We start from the raw sequence: 17,309 nt of genomic DNA on the forward strand, positions 1-17,309 counted from the left end.
CTCCAAAAAGACGATTTTCCTCACAGGAATAGAATCGCGTGTCGCGTAAAAATGGGAAACGGGGGAAGAGGATCGGAGTGGAGAGATTTTGTGTATCTCAACTTATGCTTTCCGTAAACAGTGTCCCATGCCACGACCTCCAACCTTTCCTGGTGTTGCTCTGCCCATATATATATTACACACATCCTTGAAATTTTCTTGGCAGTGTGACATAACCAAACTGGATGCCAAATGTCCCACATTTTTATTGATACACGGTACACAGGGATTGGGCAGCTCCATTGGGAAATGGGGGTAAAGCTTTCCGAACAAAAGGGGGTGGCGGCGAGTTAGGGCGTGAATAATGTTTCTTTGAAGTGGAGTAAAAATTAACAAGTTTGGCCAAAAGCCCTAGGGTCGAACGCCATATTCTAGCTTGCTGGAGCAAAGTTTAATGGCAGCGATGACATTGAGCCGTACCGAACGACAAGAACGGGCTGGGTAACGATGATGCCATTCGAAGTTCCATACCGGATCCGGAATTTGTGCTAGAATTAAGTGGAATGGCTCTTTTTCGTTGCTTAGCTTTTGAAGGGTGCATTTGGTGTGGTTCAAAGTTCGAGGAAAGACCATTGCTTTTCAACCATGGTACGAAAGATAAGTAGCGCCTTTTCATCGAATTATGTAACCACTTGGGTCGAAAATTTCGTGATCCGGTTTTTGCGAGGCACAGCGAGAGCATCGAACTTCTCTCGTGTACCGGAAGCGACCGGAGAGCCCGCGAGAGCCATCTAGCGGTCGCTCACCTACTCACCCCGTCCTGTGAGTGTATCGGAAAATGGGTATCGTTTCCATCGGCGCGCACTGCTGAAAGCTTTTTGTGTAACTCATTTGCAATGTAATTTTTCTTTTGTGCTGAAGAGAAAAAGGTGTCCTTTTTTTGTTTTAGCTTTTGACACACCGCTTTTGAACATGTATATGTATGCTGGTTCTCCGAGGTAAAACCTTGTCCGGAAAGTCTCTCGAAGGATACCCTAACAAACTCTGAGCGCCAGTGTGTGTGCTTTCTCCCGGCGTTTCCGATCACATTTGGTGCAATGTCTGCGTGTATGTGTTCTCGGGAAAATAGGGAAGTTGCAGACGAAAAGCCACCAGAAAGCAGTGTCGCTTTGCTCCCGGTGCGGCAATGCTCAGAGCGTACACCGACTTACCATTCAGGGTTATGTAATATTTTCCATGTGCCCCATAGCGCTCACACACAAACACTGAACCAGATTCTGATGGCCTACTTACAACCACATTCAAGTGTTCATACACATACATAGGCTCGCGTTCTGTGGGGATAATTTCTCCTGTTCACGGCAGTTTCGTGACTGAGCTTTCTCCTGCGTTCTCTTTTGGAAGGTTGGAAATACTCTCTGGGAGGGTATGTGAGTGAGGTCTTCGAAGCGGATAAGTTGCTCGACAGAGCCCCGTGTGAAGGTACTAAGGAGGGATGGTACGAAAAATCGAGGATTTCTGTGGGAAGCTTTTCTAATTGACGTCATCAAATAAGCTTTCGAGTGATTGGGGACAGGTTCGGAAGGTAAATTTAACGTTTGTTCACTCCCTCCACAGACTCCAGAACAAGCCTCCGTTTGCTGAAGGTTGCTGGAGTTTTTTTATTTTAGTTTTTCCTTACCGCTTTTCCTGCAAAGCTTCTTTTACATCATCCCATTGGCTGTAACTTTTGGAGGTGAATTGTACTGTCATTATGAGTAATGGGAAAATACCCATTCCGCATGGCAGTAGTTCGTGTGGATTGTTTGGTAGAAAGTTTTTCGTTCCGTGTAGAAGAACTCCAATACTGACGATGATGTAACTCTAAGCATCAATCGATCCACTGGCACCCGGTACCGGCAAGAAAGAGCGCAGATTTCAACTATTTGGTGTATGATATTTTCTTCCCGTCAGTTGAAGGGTCGTGTGGGAGCTGTAAATAAGTTTGCCCAAACTTCCAGCCGAGCCTCCGCACATTTGTTACCTGGTTGGGATAGGACGAAGTCGGTAGAATGGTTAAATCATGGGAGCGGAGGACGAACGAAAATGGGAATGCTTAATGGTAAGGAGAAAAATTGGAAAGGATCCGCTGCCCTATCTTCCTTCCACGAAACTCGCCCTGTTACGCCCAAGCAAAGCAACCATCATTATTATTCAATCCTGTATCCGCTTCGTTGAGAATGACACAAGTGAGCTTCCTATTGAGCGTGTCCACCACTGGGAACGGGATGGAAAACTGTCCATTTTTCCGACTCTAGTGTGCACCCTGTGGTGAGACGTACATTTGCGCAGGCATACATAGTCGTCAGCTTCCTGGAGGCTCCTCACTGACGCCATTGCAATCGCCACAACATTGTGCATTTATTCCTTGCTAGCAACTTGGTAGCACGAATCATAGTGGGACCGAGGGTTTTACACATGCTGCTTCTTTTTTGCTGGTCGAACAACGGTCCAGATACCTCGGCCTGATTTCGAAGTTTTTTTTTTTTTTGTTAACTCTTTTTTTGTGGCTGTGAATGTTTACGCTCCTGTAAGCCCGTGTTTCACATGTTCGCCAACTTTGCTTTCGGTAGATCGAAGGAAAATTGCAAGTCGAACTTCCGCTTCTGGCCGCTGGCTTACCATACACCATGCCAAATCGTATTTCAGCCTCATGTGAAGTGTTGTGCACAGGGCACACATACACACACACACCCATCCACTAAGAGTAGTGGCACTCGATCGGCAGGTCGGCAGGTCATCAACGTTGTGTCGTCCCTCGGAGGGGAAGCGAGCCGAACGAAAGATAGGAAGCGAGAGCAGTATTAACGATTGAATTCCACTTGAAAAAAATGGATACAAGGATACTTGTGGCGTCGAGTTGGAGCTTTTCCCAACAGCCGCCTGTCTAGCTGTTTGTTCTTCGCCTATTGTTCGCATTCGCTTGATCTGATTTGGCTTGCGAAAGCGAATAGTGGCTGGCAGGGGAGTGTGCATCTTAGGAGAAAGCCCTTTTATTGCTGCCAACTTCAGCTAATGTTCCTCTTTTGTGTGTCCCCTATCTACTGCCAGTTGTCATTGTTTCTGTGGCTTACTGTGCTTGTTGTTGCTCTTTAGAAATCCCATACTCAGGCAACTTCTCGCACAGAGCAATTTAAGTCCTAGTCCTGCCGCCGCGCCATTGCCGGACCAGATGTGTAACCGCCTGGCTAATGTGCATGTCTCGATAATCGGTCTCCGGTAGCATAAGTCGTTATGGGATGGTGCTCATTGTTTCACTCGATTTGTTTGCGAATAGCTATGTCTGTGTGAGTGTGTGGGCTAGGCACAGGGCAACGTGTCGCCAGCTGCTTCCATCGCAAACATGCTTGTTTTAGCTGAAGTTCTGCTTCCGGATGCATTGCGCCCCGAATTTTTTTTTTATTTTTTACAAGAAAAATGCCCCCTTGCATGGGACACCCCATACTCTCTGTCTCCCTCACACACTCACATACGCTCTCTGATCGATATTCAGCAGCAAAGGTTTTGCATGGTGGGGATGTAATGGCAAATGCAGTTGCCAGTTTTACCGGGTGGCAAAAAAGCATTCACACGTTCGCACGATTCTGCTGTGTGCGGCTCATAAAATCGATAAATTGAAGGTAATGCTACGAGCAACCCAGCAGCATATATATACACCAGCAAACCGTTTTGTTGTACGGTGTGACCATGAGCGGCCGTGTAACGTGTGTTTGTGTGTGCCTTCATCGGTGCTCGGTGATGTTTTCCATCCATCTACGCTGAGCGTGTTTGTGTGTGACGAGGGGGTACGAAAGTCATATGATGTTTCGAATGAGTTGACTTCTCAGCCGGTACGGAAAACCATGCAATTGCAGTAAACTAGTTGTTGATACATGCTAAGACTGAGTGGAATCACCTTGAATAATTAACTAGGTAGGAAAAAAGGGGGAAAAACTGGGAAAATATTATTTTTTATCGTACTTTTGACAATTCACGTATATTCAATGTAATCAACAGTACTCTTGTTACTGTTGTTGCTATCAGCATTCAGCATTGTACAGTTGGGCAACTGTGCCCGGTTTATTTTCCAAACAATGATTCATCGTTTGGGAAGCTCCTGGTATCTTGGTTTTCTGTGTGCTATCTGCAGTCTGTATGGTACTGCCTTTGGCCGGGTTCACTAGTATTGCGGCAACATGTGATGCGCATGCGGTAAGAAAAGGCGCTTAAATGGCAAAGAATTCAAGGTGGAGATAGAGAGCCATTTTTTATCGGCTTATCTGCTATTCTTTCCGAAGGTTTAAACGATGCAGTGCAAATTGCTGGAGCTGGGTAAGGTTTTTGGTTAAATGAAAAAAAAACAACAACAACAACTATAAATGGCTAAGTACGACACCGACAAACACCAGCACACACACAGAATGGACTGTTCGGACACATTGATAAATGTTTCCTCATTTGCTAGTGTGGCAACAGCACAACCACCGCCGAAAGTTCGCCGTAAGGGGTTGAAATTTTGCTGCAATTTGAAAGATCGATTACGCACCCCTACACCCGAGGTGTAACGCACGCATAGCGATAAAAATACGGCATGATAAAGCGCGTTATGGCGCTTCACGCGAGCATTAGCCCGGTCGTGGTGGCCATGCTGGTTCAGCAAAAACAGATAGTAATGAGCTGCTCTGGTAGATTGTGAAGAATGGCCTCACAGTCCACAGGCATTCTTTGACCGTTTGGCTTATACACAGCGCGTTACGGACAACATGGCGCGAGCGCGCGCACGGTTGAAGTTTGCCTAACGCATCTGCTATGAATTAACTCCCTGTTTGTGCACTCATTAAAGCTGTTTGGAGGAAGGATAAGGAAATGTGCCATCCGGCTGCTTCCTTCCGTGCCTATCCATACGACGGTGGATGAGTGCTGAAGCTGAAAAGCTGTGAACGCGGAGTGGATATGGCGAATCAGTACAAACAACAAACCCCCGGTATCTTCTTCAAACGGGGACGCCATCCGGTAGACGAACCTATTTATAGGTGTACCATTTTAGACCAAAAATAAAACACCTCCAATGGTTGTGAAGTGTGAGAGTGCGCCAAACACGTCGAGGGATGTGAGGATCAAGATGCTCCGACACCGCGTGCGGTCAGCTCGCCTGTTGATAGTGGGTGATCATCCCTCGCCGGTGCTTTACGGTTTAGGGGTTTGCTGCTGCTGCTGCTACCACCACCCGAGGGTAACTCCGCCGGCACAGCTGTACGGTCGTCGCTGTAGAGTATCAACACACATCCAAGGTTAATCCACATGCCTGAGGAGTCTGCGATTCTGGTTTTAGCCGTGTGCTGGGCCGGTGTTTCGTGACGTACCTGGCCGCAGAGCATGGCCAAACCAACTCGGGCAGCTGGTCGACCAGCGTGTCCCGATTGACGTAGGTTCGACCAATGCTTTTGCGCTCTAGATTTGGCAGGGTCGCCCGTTGTTAAATCGATGACGATACACTGGGTACACTGTTGCCTTCACAAACAGGGGCAAGATACAAGCATGCCAGGAAGGACATCGTACATGAGATGGAAAGCAGACGGAGAGTAAGAGAGAGAGAGAGAGTGCGAAAGATTGTATAAATTTTTAAGAAATAGAAAGAGATAGAAAGTGGCTATTTTTACCATGGTCCATCACACAGCGTAAGTGTCACAGAGCGATTGTACCATCGAGAGCAGAATGTGCGAAAAAATAATTGGAAACGAAGTTGGGTCTGGTAGTGGGTTGAATTTTTGAAGACCACAGTTTGAAGAATTGTGGCAAAGTAAGTATGGACGACGTTATGACGTTATTGGCTGACTGTTTCATACAATTTTAGCAGATGCTCCACTCTGGCGTCCGGTTTTGGCTACCCAATGCCGTGCAAAGTGTATCGACCCTGCAGAATCCCTAATTGACGTCATCACTTTAACGTTGGTAACAAGCAATTATTGGTGCAAGTTGTACCTGTCCTTTCGTTGGTACCATCCCAGCGCGTGTCTATGATCAGCGTATCTCCGTAACAGTATGAATGGAACTGAGCGATCAGGTTCTCAGTTATAGTCCAGATACAGCCGTGTGTAACCAGCGTAATCTAAAGTTGTTACGCGCCGTCCGGATTCGTCCAGTTTTGGAAAATGATTTTTAAAAGATATTTGAAACATACGGTGCGGCGGGCTGTTCCAAAGATAACCCGTAACCAGAAATGGGTCATTAGTGCTTCTTTTATCCGGATGAAACCACCGCATACAAGTTGCATGTGGTAGATAGGAGAGTGATACAGCCGCGCACGAAGGGGCGGCGCATTGACAAGACGCTGTACTTTACCAATCCCCAATCGACGTAGCCTGTCAACAGAGGCGGGGTGTGTTTGGGCAAGTGAAGTGGCCATGGAAGCCAGACGCGAGCGTAGTAAAGCGAAAAGGACATCTGGTTCGAACTGGTTTAGCCAGCTTGAATCCCCCCTGGTTCGGGGTGCCTCGCGAAGGGTGAGAAAGCAGATGTTTTGAAAGGATGTGTTTTGTTTGGGTTTGCAATGGTTCGCTCGTCTTTGCCAGACGAAATGGCGTTGATCGTTGAGATGCAGTCGCCACTCGCGGATAACGATGATTTGCGATGGGTAGTAGTAGTGTGCTCTAATATAGAGCGAGAGCATCGCAGAAAACTGGTTCAGAAGCCTGTTTTTGTGAGAGTTATTTTGATTCAGTCCGCCGTGGTACAACCCTGCTTTGTTGAAAATAAAATTCAAATTATTTGATCTGAATCCATTTTTTCTATTAAGGGTGCATATGTTTAACGTAATACTAATAGGTGATAGAAATGTTCCAACTTAATGACATAAACTTAACCGCCTTACTAGCCACAACAACCACTTACCACCGCTTAGTAGTAATTGCAAAATGTTAGGTAGCTAGGTATTTAAATTCGGAAGGTTAAAATTTAACAAAAAACTCGCCAAAGACGTTCGATTGTAGGATGATGCATGGTTAACGATTCGCGCCGGTACGACGGTTAAGTCGGTCATCATTGGGCACGGTTTAATGAACCGGTTGCTTTTAATTTTGTAAATCTGCCCATCACCAGATCAAACCTGTATCTGACGGTGTTTGTTTTGGGATTTCTTGTTTAGAAAACATGCCTCTCGGCAGTGGTCTGTTGGCTGATAGCGTTTGGCGCAAGCTCGACCGTGCACAAGTTTGGATTCGACTATTTATTGCTTTATCGATAATAAGGGATTGAGCGTGCAGACAGATGATCGTAGGAAACAAACAGCTTGAAATATGAGTATATGAGCTGAGCTGGTGAACGTGTAATGTTTTTATTCAATTTAAAAATCGTTTTGTTTGATTGATTATTTCAGAAAATAAACGATTATTTGGTAAGAATAATTGTAAGCTCTTTATTGCGCTTGAAATAATTGCTAGTCTGGTGCACCAAGCTGCATATAAATTATTCTAGCAGCAAGTAGCTGGGCGCCTCCATCGTACACGGTGCGTTGCCTATAGAGTTGATGATACCTGTACCATTTGGTACGGTACGTCCTCATCGTTCAGTATTCCATTTAGAAATGATCGAACGATCAGTTTGCTTTACTTCGTGTAACCTTGCAATTTTCAGTGGCTTTATTATCGACCGTTGTAATTTGCTCACCGACGTCCTATTAGCACAGTTTCATTTCAACAGTTCGCATGCTGGTGCGACAATGACAATTTCCAGCGTAAACAAAGAGAACACCGTGAGCCGGTGTGCGAATGATCCCAGCCGTGGCAATGCTGAGCTACGATAGCCTTGCACTCGGCTCGGGTGGGGGAAAGGTTTTGGTAAATGTTGGTAGCTGGCGCGCGACAGGAATGAATCGTTGTTCCGAAAATCGTCTTGAGCGACATGAGCCACGGCTATATGCTCAAATTGATAAAATATAGCAGTAAATTGTCTTAAATGATTGTCCTGCCCGATGGAAACTAGTATGGTTGAGTGTGAATGGAATGGAAAGTGGCAAGAAAGAGATACAGCATGGTACAACTACCGGTGCCTCTGAATTGAGATTCTTTGGGGAATGACGGGGTGGGAACGGAGTGGTTCAAGCAGCGTTGTTGTAGCCAACGGAAATGACCAATTGCAGTTCGTCTTGGTCTTGGGCCTTGATATCTAAACGTTTCGAAGACACGGTAAAATGCTGACCTAAGGTAGAATTTTACAGAAAGATTTTTGCTTTTAAGTTACACTACTTACAGATTAGTGAAGATTCTAAAAACTTAAGGCTGTCAATCAATCGTATTGAATGTTGTTATTTAATTATTCGACATGCATGATATATACGCCCACAGCGTACACACATTCGGATGGAAGGGTCATCTACGATTCTGACCTCGGCCACAGTTTGACGGAAGCACGGTTTCAAACGAATGCTAATTGACGCTAGATCCGTTGGCTCATTGCACATAATCGCTGAACTACGCATACGACGGATGCTCGATCATGCCAAGCGCTCGAGATCTAACACCTCCACTTGTGCTACGGACCATTTTTTTCTTTTTTGCCCAGGTCGCGTTTGACGCGCTTCCACGACTGTTGAAGTAGTTTTTGAACTAAAATATCAAGAACTACATCTCGCAGGGAGGGTTAAACCAGTGGCAAGCGACGGTATACAACCGCCGACTTGGTGCGGGAGGGAACGTTTTGTTGTTTATGCAAAAACAGTAGCCAGTAGATAATGAAAGCTAATTAGTGATTAGCAGTGCGAGCATCGAGGGCCACGGATGTGGCTTAGACATATTCCGACATTTGCTTTGTAGTGGTGGGCAAAGACGGGTCGAGAAAGCTGAAGCTTGAGGGAATGAAGGTGATCTAAGTGAGATCGTTTATCACACTTCCGAGAGAGTCGTGAAAAGTAGCCGGACTATGTGCAACACACTATTTACATGAAAGTATGTGTGTGTGCGCGCGCTACATATAGCTAGACGCCATGCTAACGGTTGGTGACCGTGAAGGTTTGTTAGAACTAATTGGAAATAGACACACCAGGCATGCGAGCGGGGATCTTGGGGCCTTGCTTCGCTTACCCTGACAACGTGACAGTGACGACAATATTCCGCCAGAAAAAAAGATCGTTTCATACGAGGTGGAAAGATAACAATTTTGCATATGGACGATTTGGAAAATCACCAATAAGATGGCAGATATGGTTTGCTGACGGAAGGCAAATATGTTGTCGATGAGCAAACCTAACTCGGTGTAAAGAAATCAGCAGCAACGGCAATTTTACTGCCCTACCAAGAACACAGGATCCATCCGACCAACCCCGTACGCCATTTGTCTGCCAATATTGCTGCTGATGACGTCGATGGGGTGGTGATGCTTTATGGGGCATGGTCGTCTCGCTTGCCACAGGTTGGAGAGCATGTTTCATTAGTGCAGCAGCTCAGTCATCGTCGAGTGGTCTCTTCCGTTCCAGGATGTTGCGGGTACGGTTTCGTGCCGTATCTTAGCGTTGCTTCCTCTGTTACGTTCGTTTGCAAGGCAAAAGCGACCAAGGTTCGCCGAAGAAATGTGAGGCCACCAATGCTCCCAAGCTGGAAGAGGAAGATGCATGTCTGTGCATCACGACGCTTTTGTATGCTCGTGCAATAATCATCTGAAGCGGGAGCGAAATGAGAGCAGTCATTTCCTACGTCATTTCCTTAGCGTTCCCTTGGTCCCGGAGGCTGATGCCTGTATGGCGGAAAAGATAATTGGCAACGGAAGAGGAAGTATGAACGTTTCAGGAGAGTTCGGGAATAGCGTCCTCGGGGAAGGTGTAGTGTACGTGTCTCCTCCATCGGCTGCAGCAGTATAGCGCTTCAGTGCATGTGTGTTTGTGTCCGCACTTTCTGCCAGGCGCTACTGCAGTACTGCACTGATACGAGCTGATAAGATAACACAGATAAGCGAGGAATGAAGGTGTACTTTTACTCCATTCCATCGGCCCCCGCTGGGCAAGGTGCGGTGGAATCTAGCGGAGCACTAGGGGAAAGCAAATGCCCCAATACCTCATCCTCATCGATCCTCTTCCGGTGGTTATTGCGTCAGTAATCGGAGACTCCGCCTTTTTGCGGACCCTCACAACCGACCCTAATGATTGAGCACAGGCGCTAAAGCTCCACTGCAGTGTAAAATCCTTGCTGCATTATTGTAGCTCTTGCTGGTGAAATATTACGAACGTGATGTGGTGTGTTTTAGGAACTTTAAATGCCACAACCACGACGATGAGAAGTACGATTGTTTATTTTAAAGTTCAATAAATTATGTAACTTCTGTTACATTATATTATTTACTGTTTTGTTTGTGCCAATCAATTGATAGGAACAATTTGAAGGTTAAGTCCAACACTGCAGATATGTGTTCCCTCTAAATGCTTTGCAACACTGTGTCCGAGTTTGGAGCTGCTTTTGACCATTGCGCGGAATGGTGATACGAACCGGTACGGTTCACTGTTTAGTAGCAGCCTTGTATCCGCGGACCTATTACTGCCCGCTAACTGGTCGCATCGTTTTCGTGAGGAATTGAATAATGGCCTGTGCTGATTCCGCTCAATATATGCGTATGTATATTGCATGACATGTGTGCCCTCGGTTTGCGCGCCAGCTTCCCTCGATGATGCTGTGGACGGGTGCACGGGACTAAATTATGTCAGGCATAAACGTGTGTACAAAATCCTCCTAGCTGTTGTAGCCCGAAGTCCTGGTACATAACCGGCCGGAGACGAGTTAGCTCAAAACTTGTACCGAAAATTGAACGTCTTGCCGGGCGAGACGCGCCACCGCGGCGGGTCGGAAACGTACCCAAGGCAGAATAAAATTCTCGAGCATGGTCAATCAGTGCGATCATCATAATTGAGACCACTGGCCGGTTTGGTTTGGAGTGGCAAGAGGACACGCGCTTGATAGCACACCAACAACAGCCAGCCATATTTCTTGCGGTCTGGAATTACTTGCGAGATACGGCAAGTTGCGGTGTGGCTTGTTGCGAATAATTGTACAGTAAATATGGGCCTATACGCTTGCCCACTGCCAGCGGTGTGGCATAATGCTATGCAAGCCGTGACAGGCAGGCAGAAGACTACTTGTGAAATTCAATATTTATGTCTTCCTTGTTAGGAGGACGGTGTACATTTTCTGGATGTGTGCTAGTCCCGTAGGTTTGCTCGGGAATTGTGGCACAGAGCGCAATCAGAATAGTGCCTAGCGGAACGAACCCATACGCTTCGTGGCATTGTGGTGGTTTCAGCCGCCGGCTTAATTTTGCAACTGATATTTTAATCCCGCTATGTTTCTATGCTTAAACTCGTATCTCCTGAGCCGTGCTAAGTGGCCGCACATGCACAGCAGCAGCACCACTGGGCTGTATGGTGCAAAGTATGGTCCAAGGCAAGCGAAGTTAGCGCCGTGTGTGCGACTTAACAATCTCAAGGGCCACTCGAAAGGTGTCGAAACGGGGCAAACTGAACAAAAGTCGCATTAAATTTTTAGCGTCTGTGCAGATGGATGATAAAACAAACACACACACACTGGGTGCTTGATTAAGTATTGCTTCACGCAAGTTTATCGATAGCACGTCATGTCGAGAGTAAACGTCACGCGAGAGTACCACACCGCTATCTTCATCATTGTCGACGCGTAGGCGACCGATAGACGGCGACGGGACGGACACCACCGGACACGTTAATCGATTTTGGCTCGCCAAATAATAATGACACGAGGCACGCTAATCGGAAGGTACCAAAAGAAGAAAAAAATCTGCTTCTTCTAATCCGGCCCCAACATCTTGCGGGACCAACAGGAGAAAAGGTTGTAATGAAAACACGTGCTCGAATTCCTGCTTGAATTCCGCCAGAGCTCTAACGAACGAAACGCAACGATATTGGGTGTTTGGTTATCGCTCGCTAAACTTATGCCAATTTTGACTAGCTTGGTCTGTGTGACGATCGCAGCATGGTACAAGAGGGATAGATACGCGCTAAGAATGTTGAAAAGAGATGGTTCGGGTGAGTTCCGACATGGTGGAGGTAATGTTTGCCTACGATCATGATACTGGCGATAATATGGTACGGTGGCTTACTGGGCTGGTGCTAATAGTTTGTTTGCCGTTCGCCAATCTGTACGTTCCAATGGGTAAAAGTTGTGAAAATTATTACCCACATGAAATCTGAGTACACACTCGTACAACCCTCTTCTGCTTCCTTCCTTTGCAACGTCAGCTATTGTTTGCTTCTCTACGATAGCTCTAGGATTGACTTCACAATTTGAGGAAACAAATTGTCTCATGTTGTGAAAGAGAGTGTCAAACGTATTCTTACTTAGGCTTGAACCCTTCTATTCTGAAATTTGATGGATTTTTCCTAAATCTACTCGTCATAATTTCTTAAGATCAAACTCTGCCATTTTTTCGTTAAAGGTGCCAAAGGGCTCTGATATTGGTTGATGTGGAGAGCCGTTTTTTTTTCTTCCGTCCCTTTTTTCCGGTACGGAAGTACGCAAGCTAGCGGAAATCTAATAAAACTTCTTCCAATTTCACCGTCCGTAAAGTGGCGGGAAGAAAAAAAAAGGTCGCCATACGACGAAGTGGCGAACCTTCCGTATGTGTGTTCTGCTGGGTGTTGAACGAGATTGAACCGAAGGATTGTGAGATGATCCAACGGTGTACACATGCACATAAGGGCACAAACACACACACACACACACACTTCAGACATTCTCGCGCAGAAGGACAGTGAAAATGGCATTCCGGCAGCAGCAGCAGCATTAGAACCGAATCAGGACGGATATCCGTACGGTGCGGGTGGGGCCCATGGTCATGAAGGGAAAATCCAATTTTTAATCCCTACCTCATGACATTTGATATGTTGTTCTATAAAAAGGAACCCCTAAGAGAAGACAAATAATGCGGTAAATGGAACATGGCAGCGGCGGGCACAGCACTACCATCCCAGCCCTTTTTTTGATGGAAGTGTTCTGTGGAAAGAGCAAGGACATGCGGGGCGAGCGACAGTTTCCGATTGCCTGGCATGTTTTGTATGTGTGTGTGTTATTTCTTTTCCTCGAATTTGTTGGCCTATTGGGCCGTCCTTGCCGTTCTGTTGCTGTCCAAATGTGGCAATTTGTTGTGTTGTGTAAGCCCATGTTCTTAGGCGACCTCTCTATCCGTGGTGCTTCGTTCCTTGTTGTGTCCGTTGATGTTGCGTTATCTAAACATAATGCTTAAACGGTGAAGCTTACGGAAAGGTTCGCGCGCACAGGAGTAGGAGTAAGCGAGCAGTGTGTCTTTTGTTTTTAATGTGCAGCTGACAGAACAAATCGATGCAATTTTGTGGGACCGTAAAAAACACGTATCCGTCAGAATAGCTCGCGCTAGTAGTCTAGCGCTACCCGGCGGTAGCGCCGTTGGTTGATAGTGGTGTGTCTGTTTGCCATCACCCATTCGTTGTGTGTCTGCTAGCCGGTGGACAAATCTGCTGGTTCGAGCCGTATTGCTATTGTGCAATCAAGCTGTGGATTACGTACGGGACGAACTGTTTGCGATCTAGCGATAAGCCGCTTCTCCACACAGTAGTGCCTTATCCGGTTAGGCTAAGCAGTCACTTGTACGCTCTTGGTTACCATTAGCGTTCTTGTATTGCTCTTTTTTTTTCGACCATCAGTGTATGTGTGCTGCTTGTTACACACGACTCACCTAACCTCGGTGCAAGTGTGTAGGTGAGTGTAGTATATTCGATATCCTAATATCCTGAAGGAGTTGTAGTGCCGCGTTGGTGGAGACGCTTGGTGCTTGGAATGGAAAATGAGATTATGCAATTCCTTCTTCTTAAGCAGCTCGTTGGTTGGCGAAGTCACGATTGCTCGTTCGATGCCAACTTCCTGCAGGGAGGCCGAACCACCGTCTTCCATATTGGTCGCCCGAAAGCTTTTTTCCTTCACGGAAAGCTTTGCTTTTGGTTATATTTTCTCCTAACTAGCAGCAGGCAACTGAGAGCGTTAGCATCTCTCACAGCCGTTGGACAGTACGGGGAAAAAGAGATCCTAATAATATAGGAAAAATGTGTAGCATTACAATCGTAATTTACTATTTCATGAAATCTGAAGGTTGTCTCAAAGAAATCTACTACACTACCAAAGAAATGCTGCTTAGGCTGAAAATTGATAGAGAGTCTCATGCTCCTGGAATATCATATTCGAACATCATACACGTTTTGTGACGCAGTATGACGTCATACAGCTGGCGCACTCGTCGTTCACGCGGTTCAATTCCGCGCTCCAGAAAGCTTTCGATTACGAGTGATAAAGCGCCATCGAGAGCGAGAGAGAAGGAGACCGTAAGTCCGTATCTTTGGACGAGATGGCGGGTTAGATTGAGATACAAGACACACGGGGAAGTTCAGGGGGTGGATTACTAAGAAGAAATGAGTACAAGCATAAGCGAGGGAAAGAGAGATAGAACGAAAAAACGTGTGTAAACGAGAGAAAGAGAGACATCGAGAGTATAAAAATTGATTCTCTACGATGTGTGGTAGTGTCCAACACCGAAAAAAGGATGTTGGTACGCGGGCCACCCCTACCCTTTTTAATGGGGTGGTTAGACTGACGGTAGTAGACACATGGCTCTCGCGCTCTCGAATCCGTTCCATAGTTCTCTTACCGTGCTCTCGTCCTACCCGTCGCCGCCCTTCCCGCCGGTCTCCCCCCCGGCAGCGTCACCGAACGCACCCAGCGCGGCTCGAAAGCGCTTAAACGAAAGCCACCGCACTGATGCTGCTCAGTTGAGCGCCGTGCCTGATCGAAGAAGGTCGCGTTTTACTGGTGTTCTCTCGATCCGACCACAACCCCCCGGAGCAGGACTGGTCCGCCCTTCAGCGCACAGTGTGCTGGCCGTGAGCGTGTGTTCCGTTGTGGCGTGTGGCTTTCGTGTGCGCGTACCGTGCGCGCTAGCGTGAGTGTACGTGCGTCGTGTGTGCGTTTGTGTTTAGTTGGTGCTGCGCCGAATAGCAAGTGCGCGCGTTTGTGTGTGAGTGTGTGCATTTAGAGCACACACCTATCCTTTGTGTGTGCGTGCGTGTGTGTGTGTGTGTCGGAACCGCTCCCTCCCACCACCACCTCCAACCAGCCGTTTCGTTGTTACGTCCCCGTCTGCGGAGATTTATAAAGTTCAACGTGAAGAAGAGTCTTTCAACTAAATATCAATAGGTGCGTAGAAAGAGGCTGTGCTGTTGCAGATCCATCGTGAGCTCGTGACACGTCTTTGCGTCTGTGCGCTATTGTACACGGGCACAAACGATAGGCCCAGGTTTGGGAGGTCCCCCAACTCCCTTTCACCCCGCTGGACGTGACCGTTGACCAACGGCACTAGACCACTTTTTGCTGTGTGTTGTGTGTGTCCTCAGTAAAGTTTGGTTAAAACAAAAAATCTACCAAGCAGTATCGCGTAACTGTAGGGTGCGTTATGAAAGGACTATGACTTGTGTTTGAAGCAAGAGAGAAAAAACAGTGTCAAACGGTTGAAATCGGAAGAGTTCTCACATAACTTGTGCAGTGGATGATATTGATGGACGTTGTGTGAACCGCGGGTGTTGTGAGCGTTGGTGTTGCTCTTCCTTACTCAAGGATGGCACCCCTAAGAACAGCAAGGACACATGATCCATTCTATCCAATTTGGCCCCCTTCTCCTACAGTGTAAAGTCTCTCGGTTCAATTTTTTCCCTTGATGGGAAGGAACGCTTACCACATTTATACTAGCTACACCTTATGACCTCCAAAAATGACCTACAACAGGAGTACGCGTGTGCGTAAAATTGTGTCTGTGTGAGATGGTTTTCTTTCAAAAAATAGTGTATTTTAATTATGTCGCCCTGAGTGTCAATGTAATTTTCTTCGAACACGGAACCATCCGGTTACGACATAAGGACATAGGAACGGTTAGAGTAAGGTGAAAATATGGTTCAACAAAAAAAAAAGCACCATTATCCTTCCCATCCAAAAACGGAGAGAAATCTCGCCTCTCTTCGGAGAGTGTTCCCATTGTGAGTGGCGTCACTCACGGAAAATGGAGGAAAAATGGGTGCATGAAAATGAGTGATCGTTCGAGAGGAGCATGGAACTCATCCTAATTGAACCGGGAGTACAAGGGACGAACTCTCTCGCCCTTTTCTTAGCTCTCATTTTCCTTCTCTCCCTCTCTAGAGAGCGGGTATTTTCTTACCCCGTCAGTTCCTGGCGAACTTAGCAAGTTCTCTCATCCTGAAGGACGGACGGTGTATCCTTCGTGTTTCGATCGACTTAACCCTCGTCTCGACAGGGAACGCGAAGCCGTCGCGCGACCCAAACGCTTCCAACTAGTGGAGGATTCATTCCAGTCGACATTCTTTAACTATACACTTCACGTTTTGCGAATTCTGAAGCAATACAACACCCACTCGATCGATCGTTTGTGCGTGTGTGTGTGTAGGAGAACACGTTGGGTTAACCACAAAACATAGCCCGGAGTAGTTCGTGGTTAAGCGACAGTGCTATTTTCCGGTAGGCATCTAGGCTGTTGTGCAGGAATACAGGTGGAGTAGAGTTTTGCACGTTTTATATAATCCTCTGTCGCCTTATGGGTGTTTCAAAGTTACTTCAATTCTAGAGCAAGTATTTCCATCGTGGTAAATGCGCATTCAGAAAACTGTCCACACCACATTTGCAGAATGTGAAATGTGTGTAATGTCCGCGTACGTCCCCGTGTCGTACGGTTTCATGCGAGGTTTGAGCAGACCTTGGACAGACAGAAAAAAAGTATGGTAGTAGGGCAGAAAATAGATTCACCACCACACCACCAATTGAGTCAGGAGGTTCCTGTAGTCTCCCGCGACGGGGGACCACACAAAACTCAGAAATACATTCCGTGTTAAAGAGCAAAGCGCCGAATGAAAAAGAAAAAGGATTTAAATGTGCTAAAAAACATGCGACAACGCTCAAGAAAGAATGGTTAATTACGGTGCGAAGAAGCGAGATGTGATAAATATAATGTTTCCTACTGGCTTTCCGCGGCAGGCAAGGGTATATTTTGTGATTCGTCTGGCGTAGTGGATTTTAGAGTAGAAGAAAAAGCCAGGAGAAGAAAATCTTCCCATGTGACGTTGGTTTTTTTTATTTCAAACATTTGGTTGTACTACATTCACCACAGGTGATCTGTGTGTTCGAGCGGATGTGCGCACGGAATAGTGAATTAGTTGGTGTTGGTGGTTGTGCACTGAAAGTGTTATGAAAAAGAGGACGTGTGAAGCCTAAAAT

The 17,309-nt window shown here is 46.6% G+C and overlaps 1 protein-coding gene across 19 annotated transcripts in view; it reads left to right on the top strand.

Moving 5' to 3' along the window:
* The window catches only part of LOC118504398 (sodium/potassium-transporting ATPase subunit alpha), a 69,892-nt gene that overhangs the window by 15,876 nt on the left and 36,707 nt on the right, over positions 1-17,309 (top strand). For 4 of the 19 annotated variants that reach the window (XM_036038821.1, XM_036038810.1, XM_036038819.1 and 1 more), the window contains exon 1: positions 14,556-15,227. The exons of 9 other annotated variants lie outside the window; for them this stretch is intronic. The gene's annotated coding sequence lies outside the window, so the exon portion shown is untranslated. Of the gene's footprint in view, positions 1-14,555; positions 15,228-16,203; positions 16,589-17,309 lie in introns of those variants that run through there. 6 more of the 19 variants (XM_036038826.1, XM_036038816.1, XM_036038823.1 and 3 more) reach the window with 3 other exon arrangements.

Source organism: Anopheles stephensi, chromosome 2 (assembly GCF_013141755.1).
Source record: "Anopheles stephensi strain Indian chromosome 2, UCI_ANSTEP_V1.0, whole genome shotgun sequence".
Lineage (NCBI taxonomy): Eukaryota > Metazoa > Arthropoda > Insecta > Diptera > Culicidae > Anopheles > Anopheles stephensi.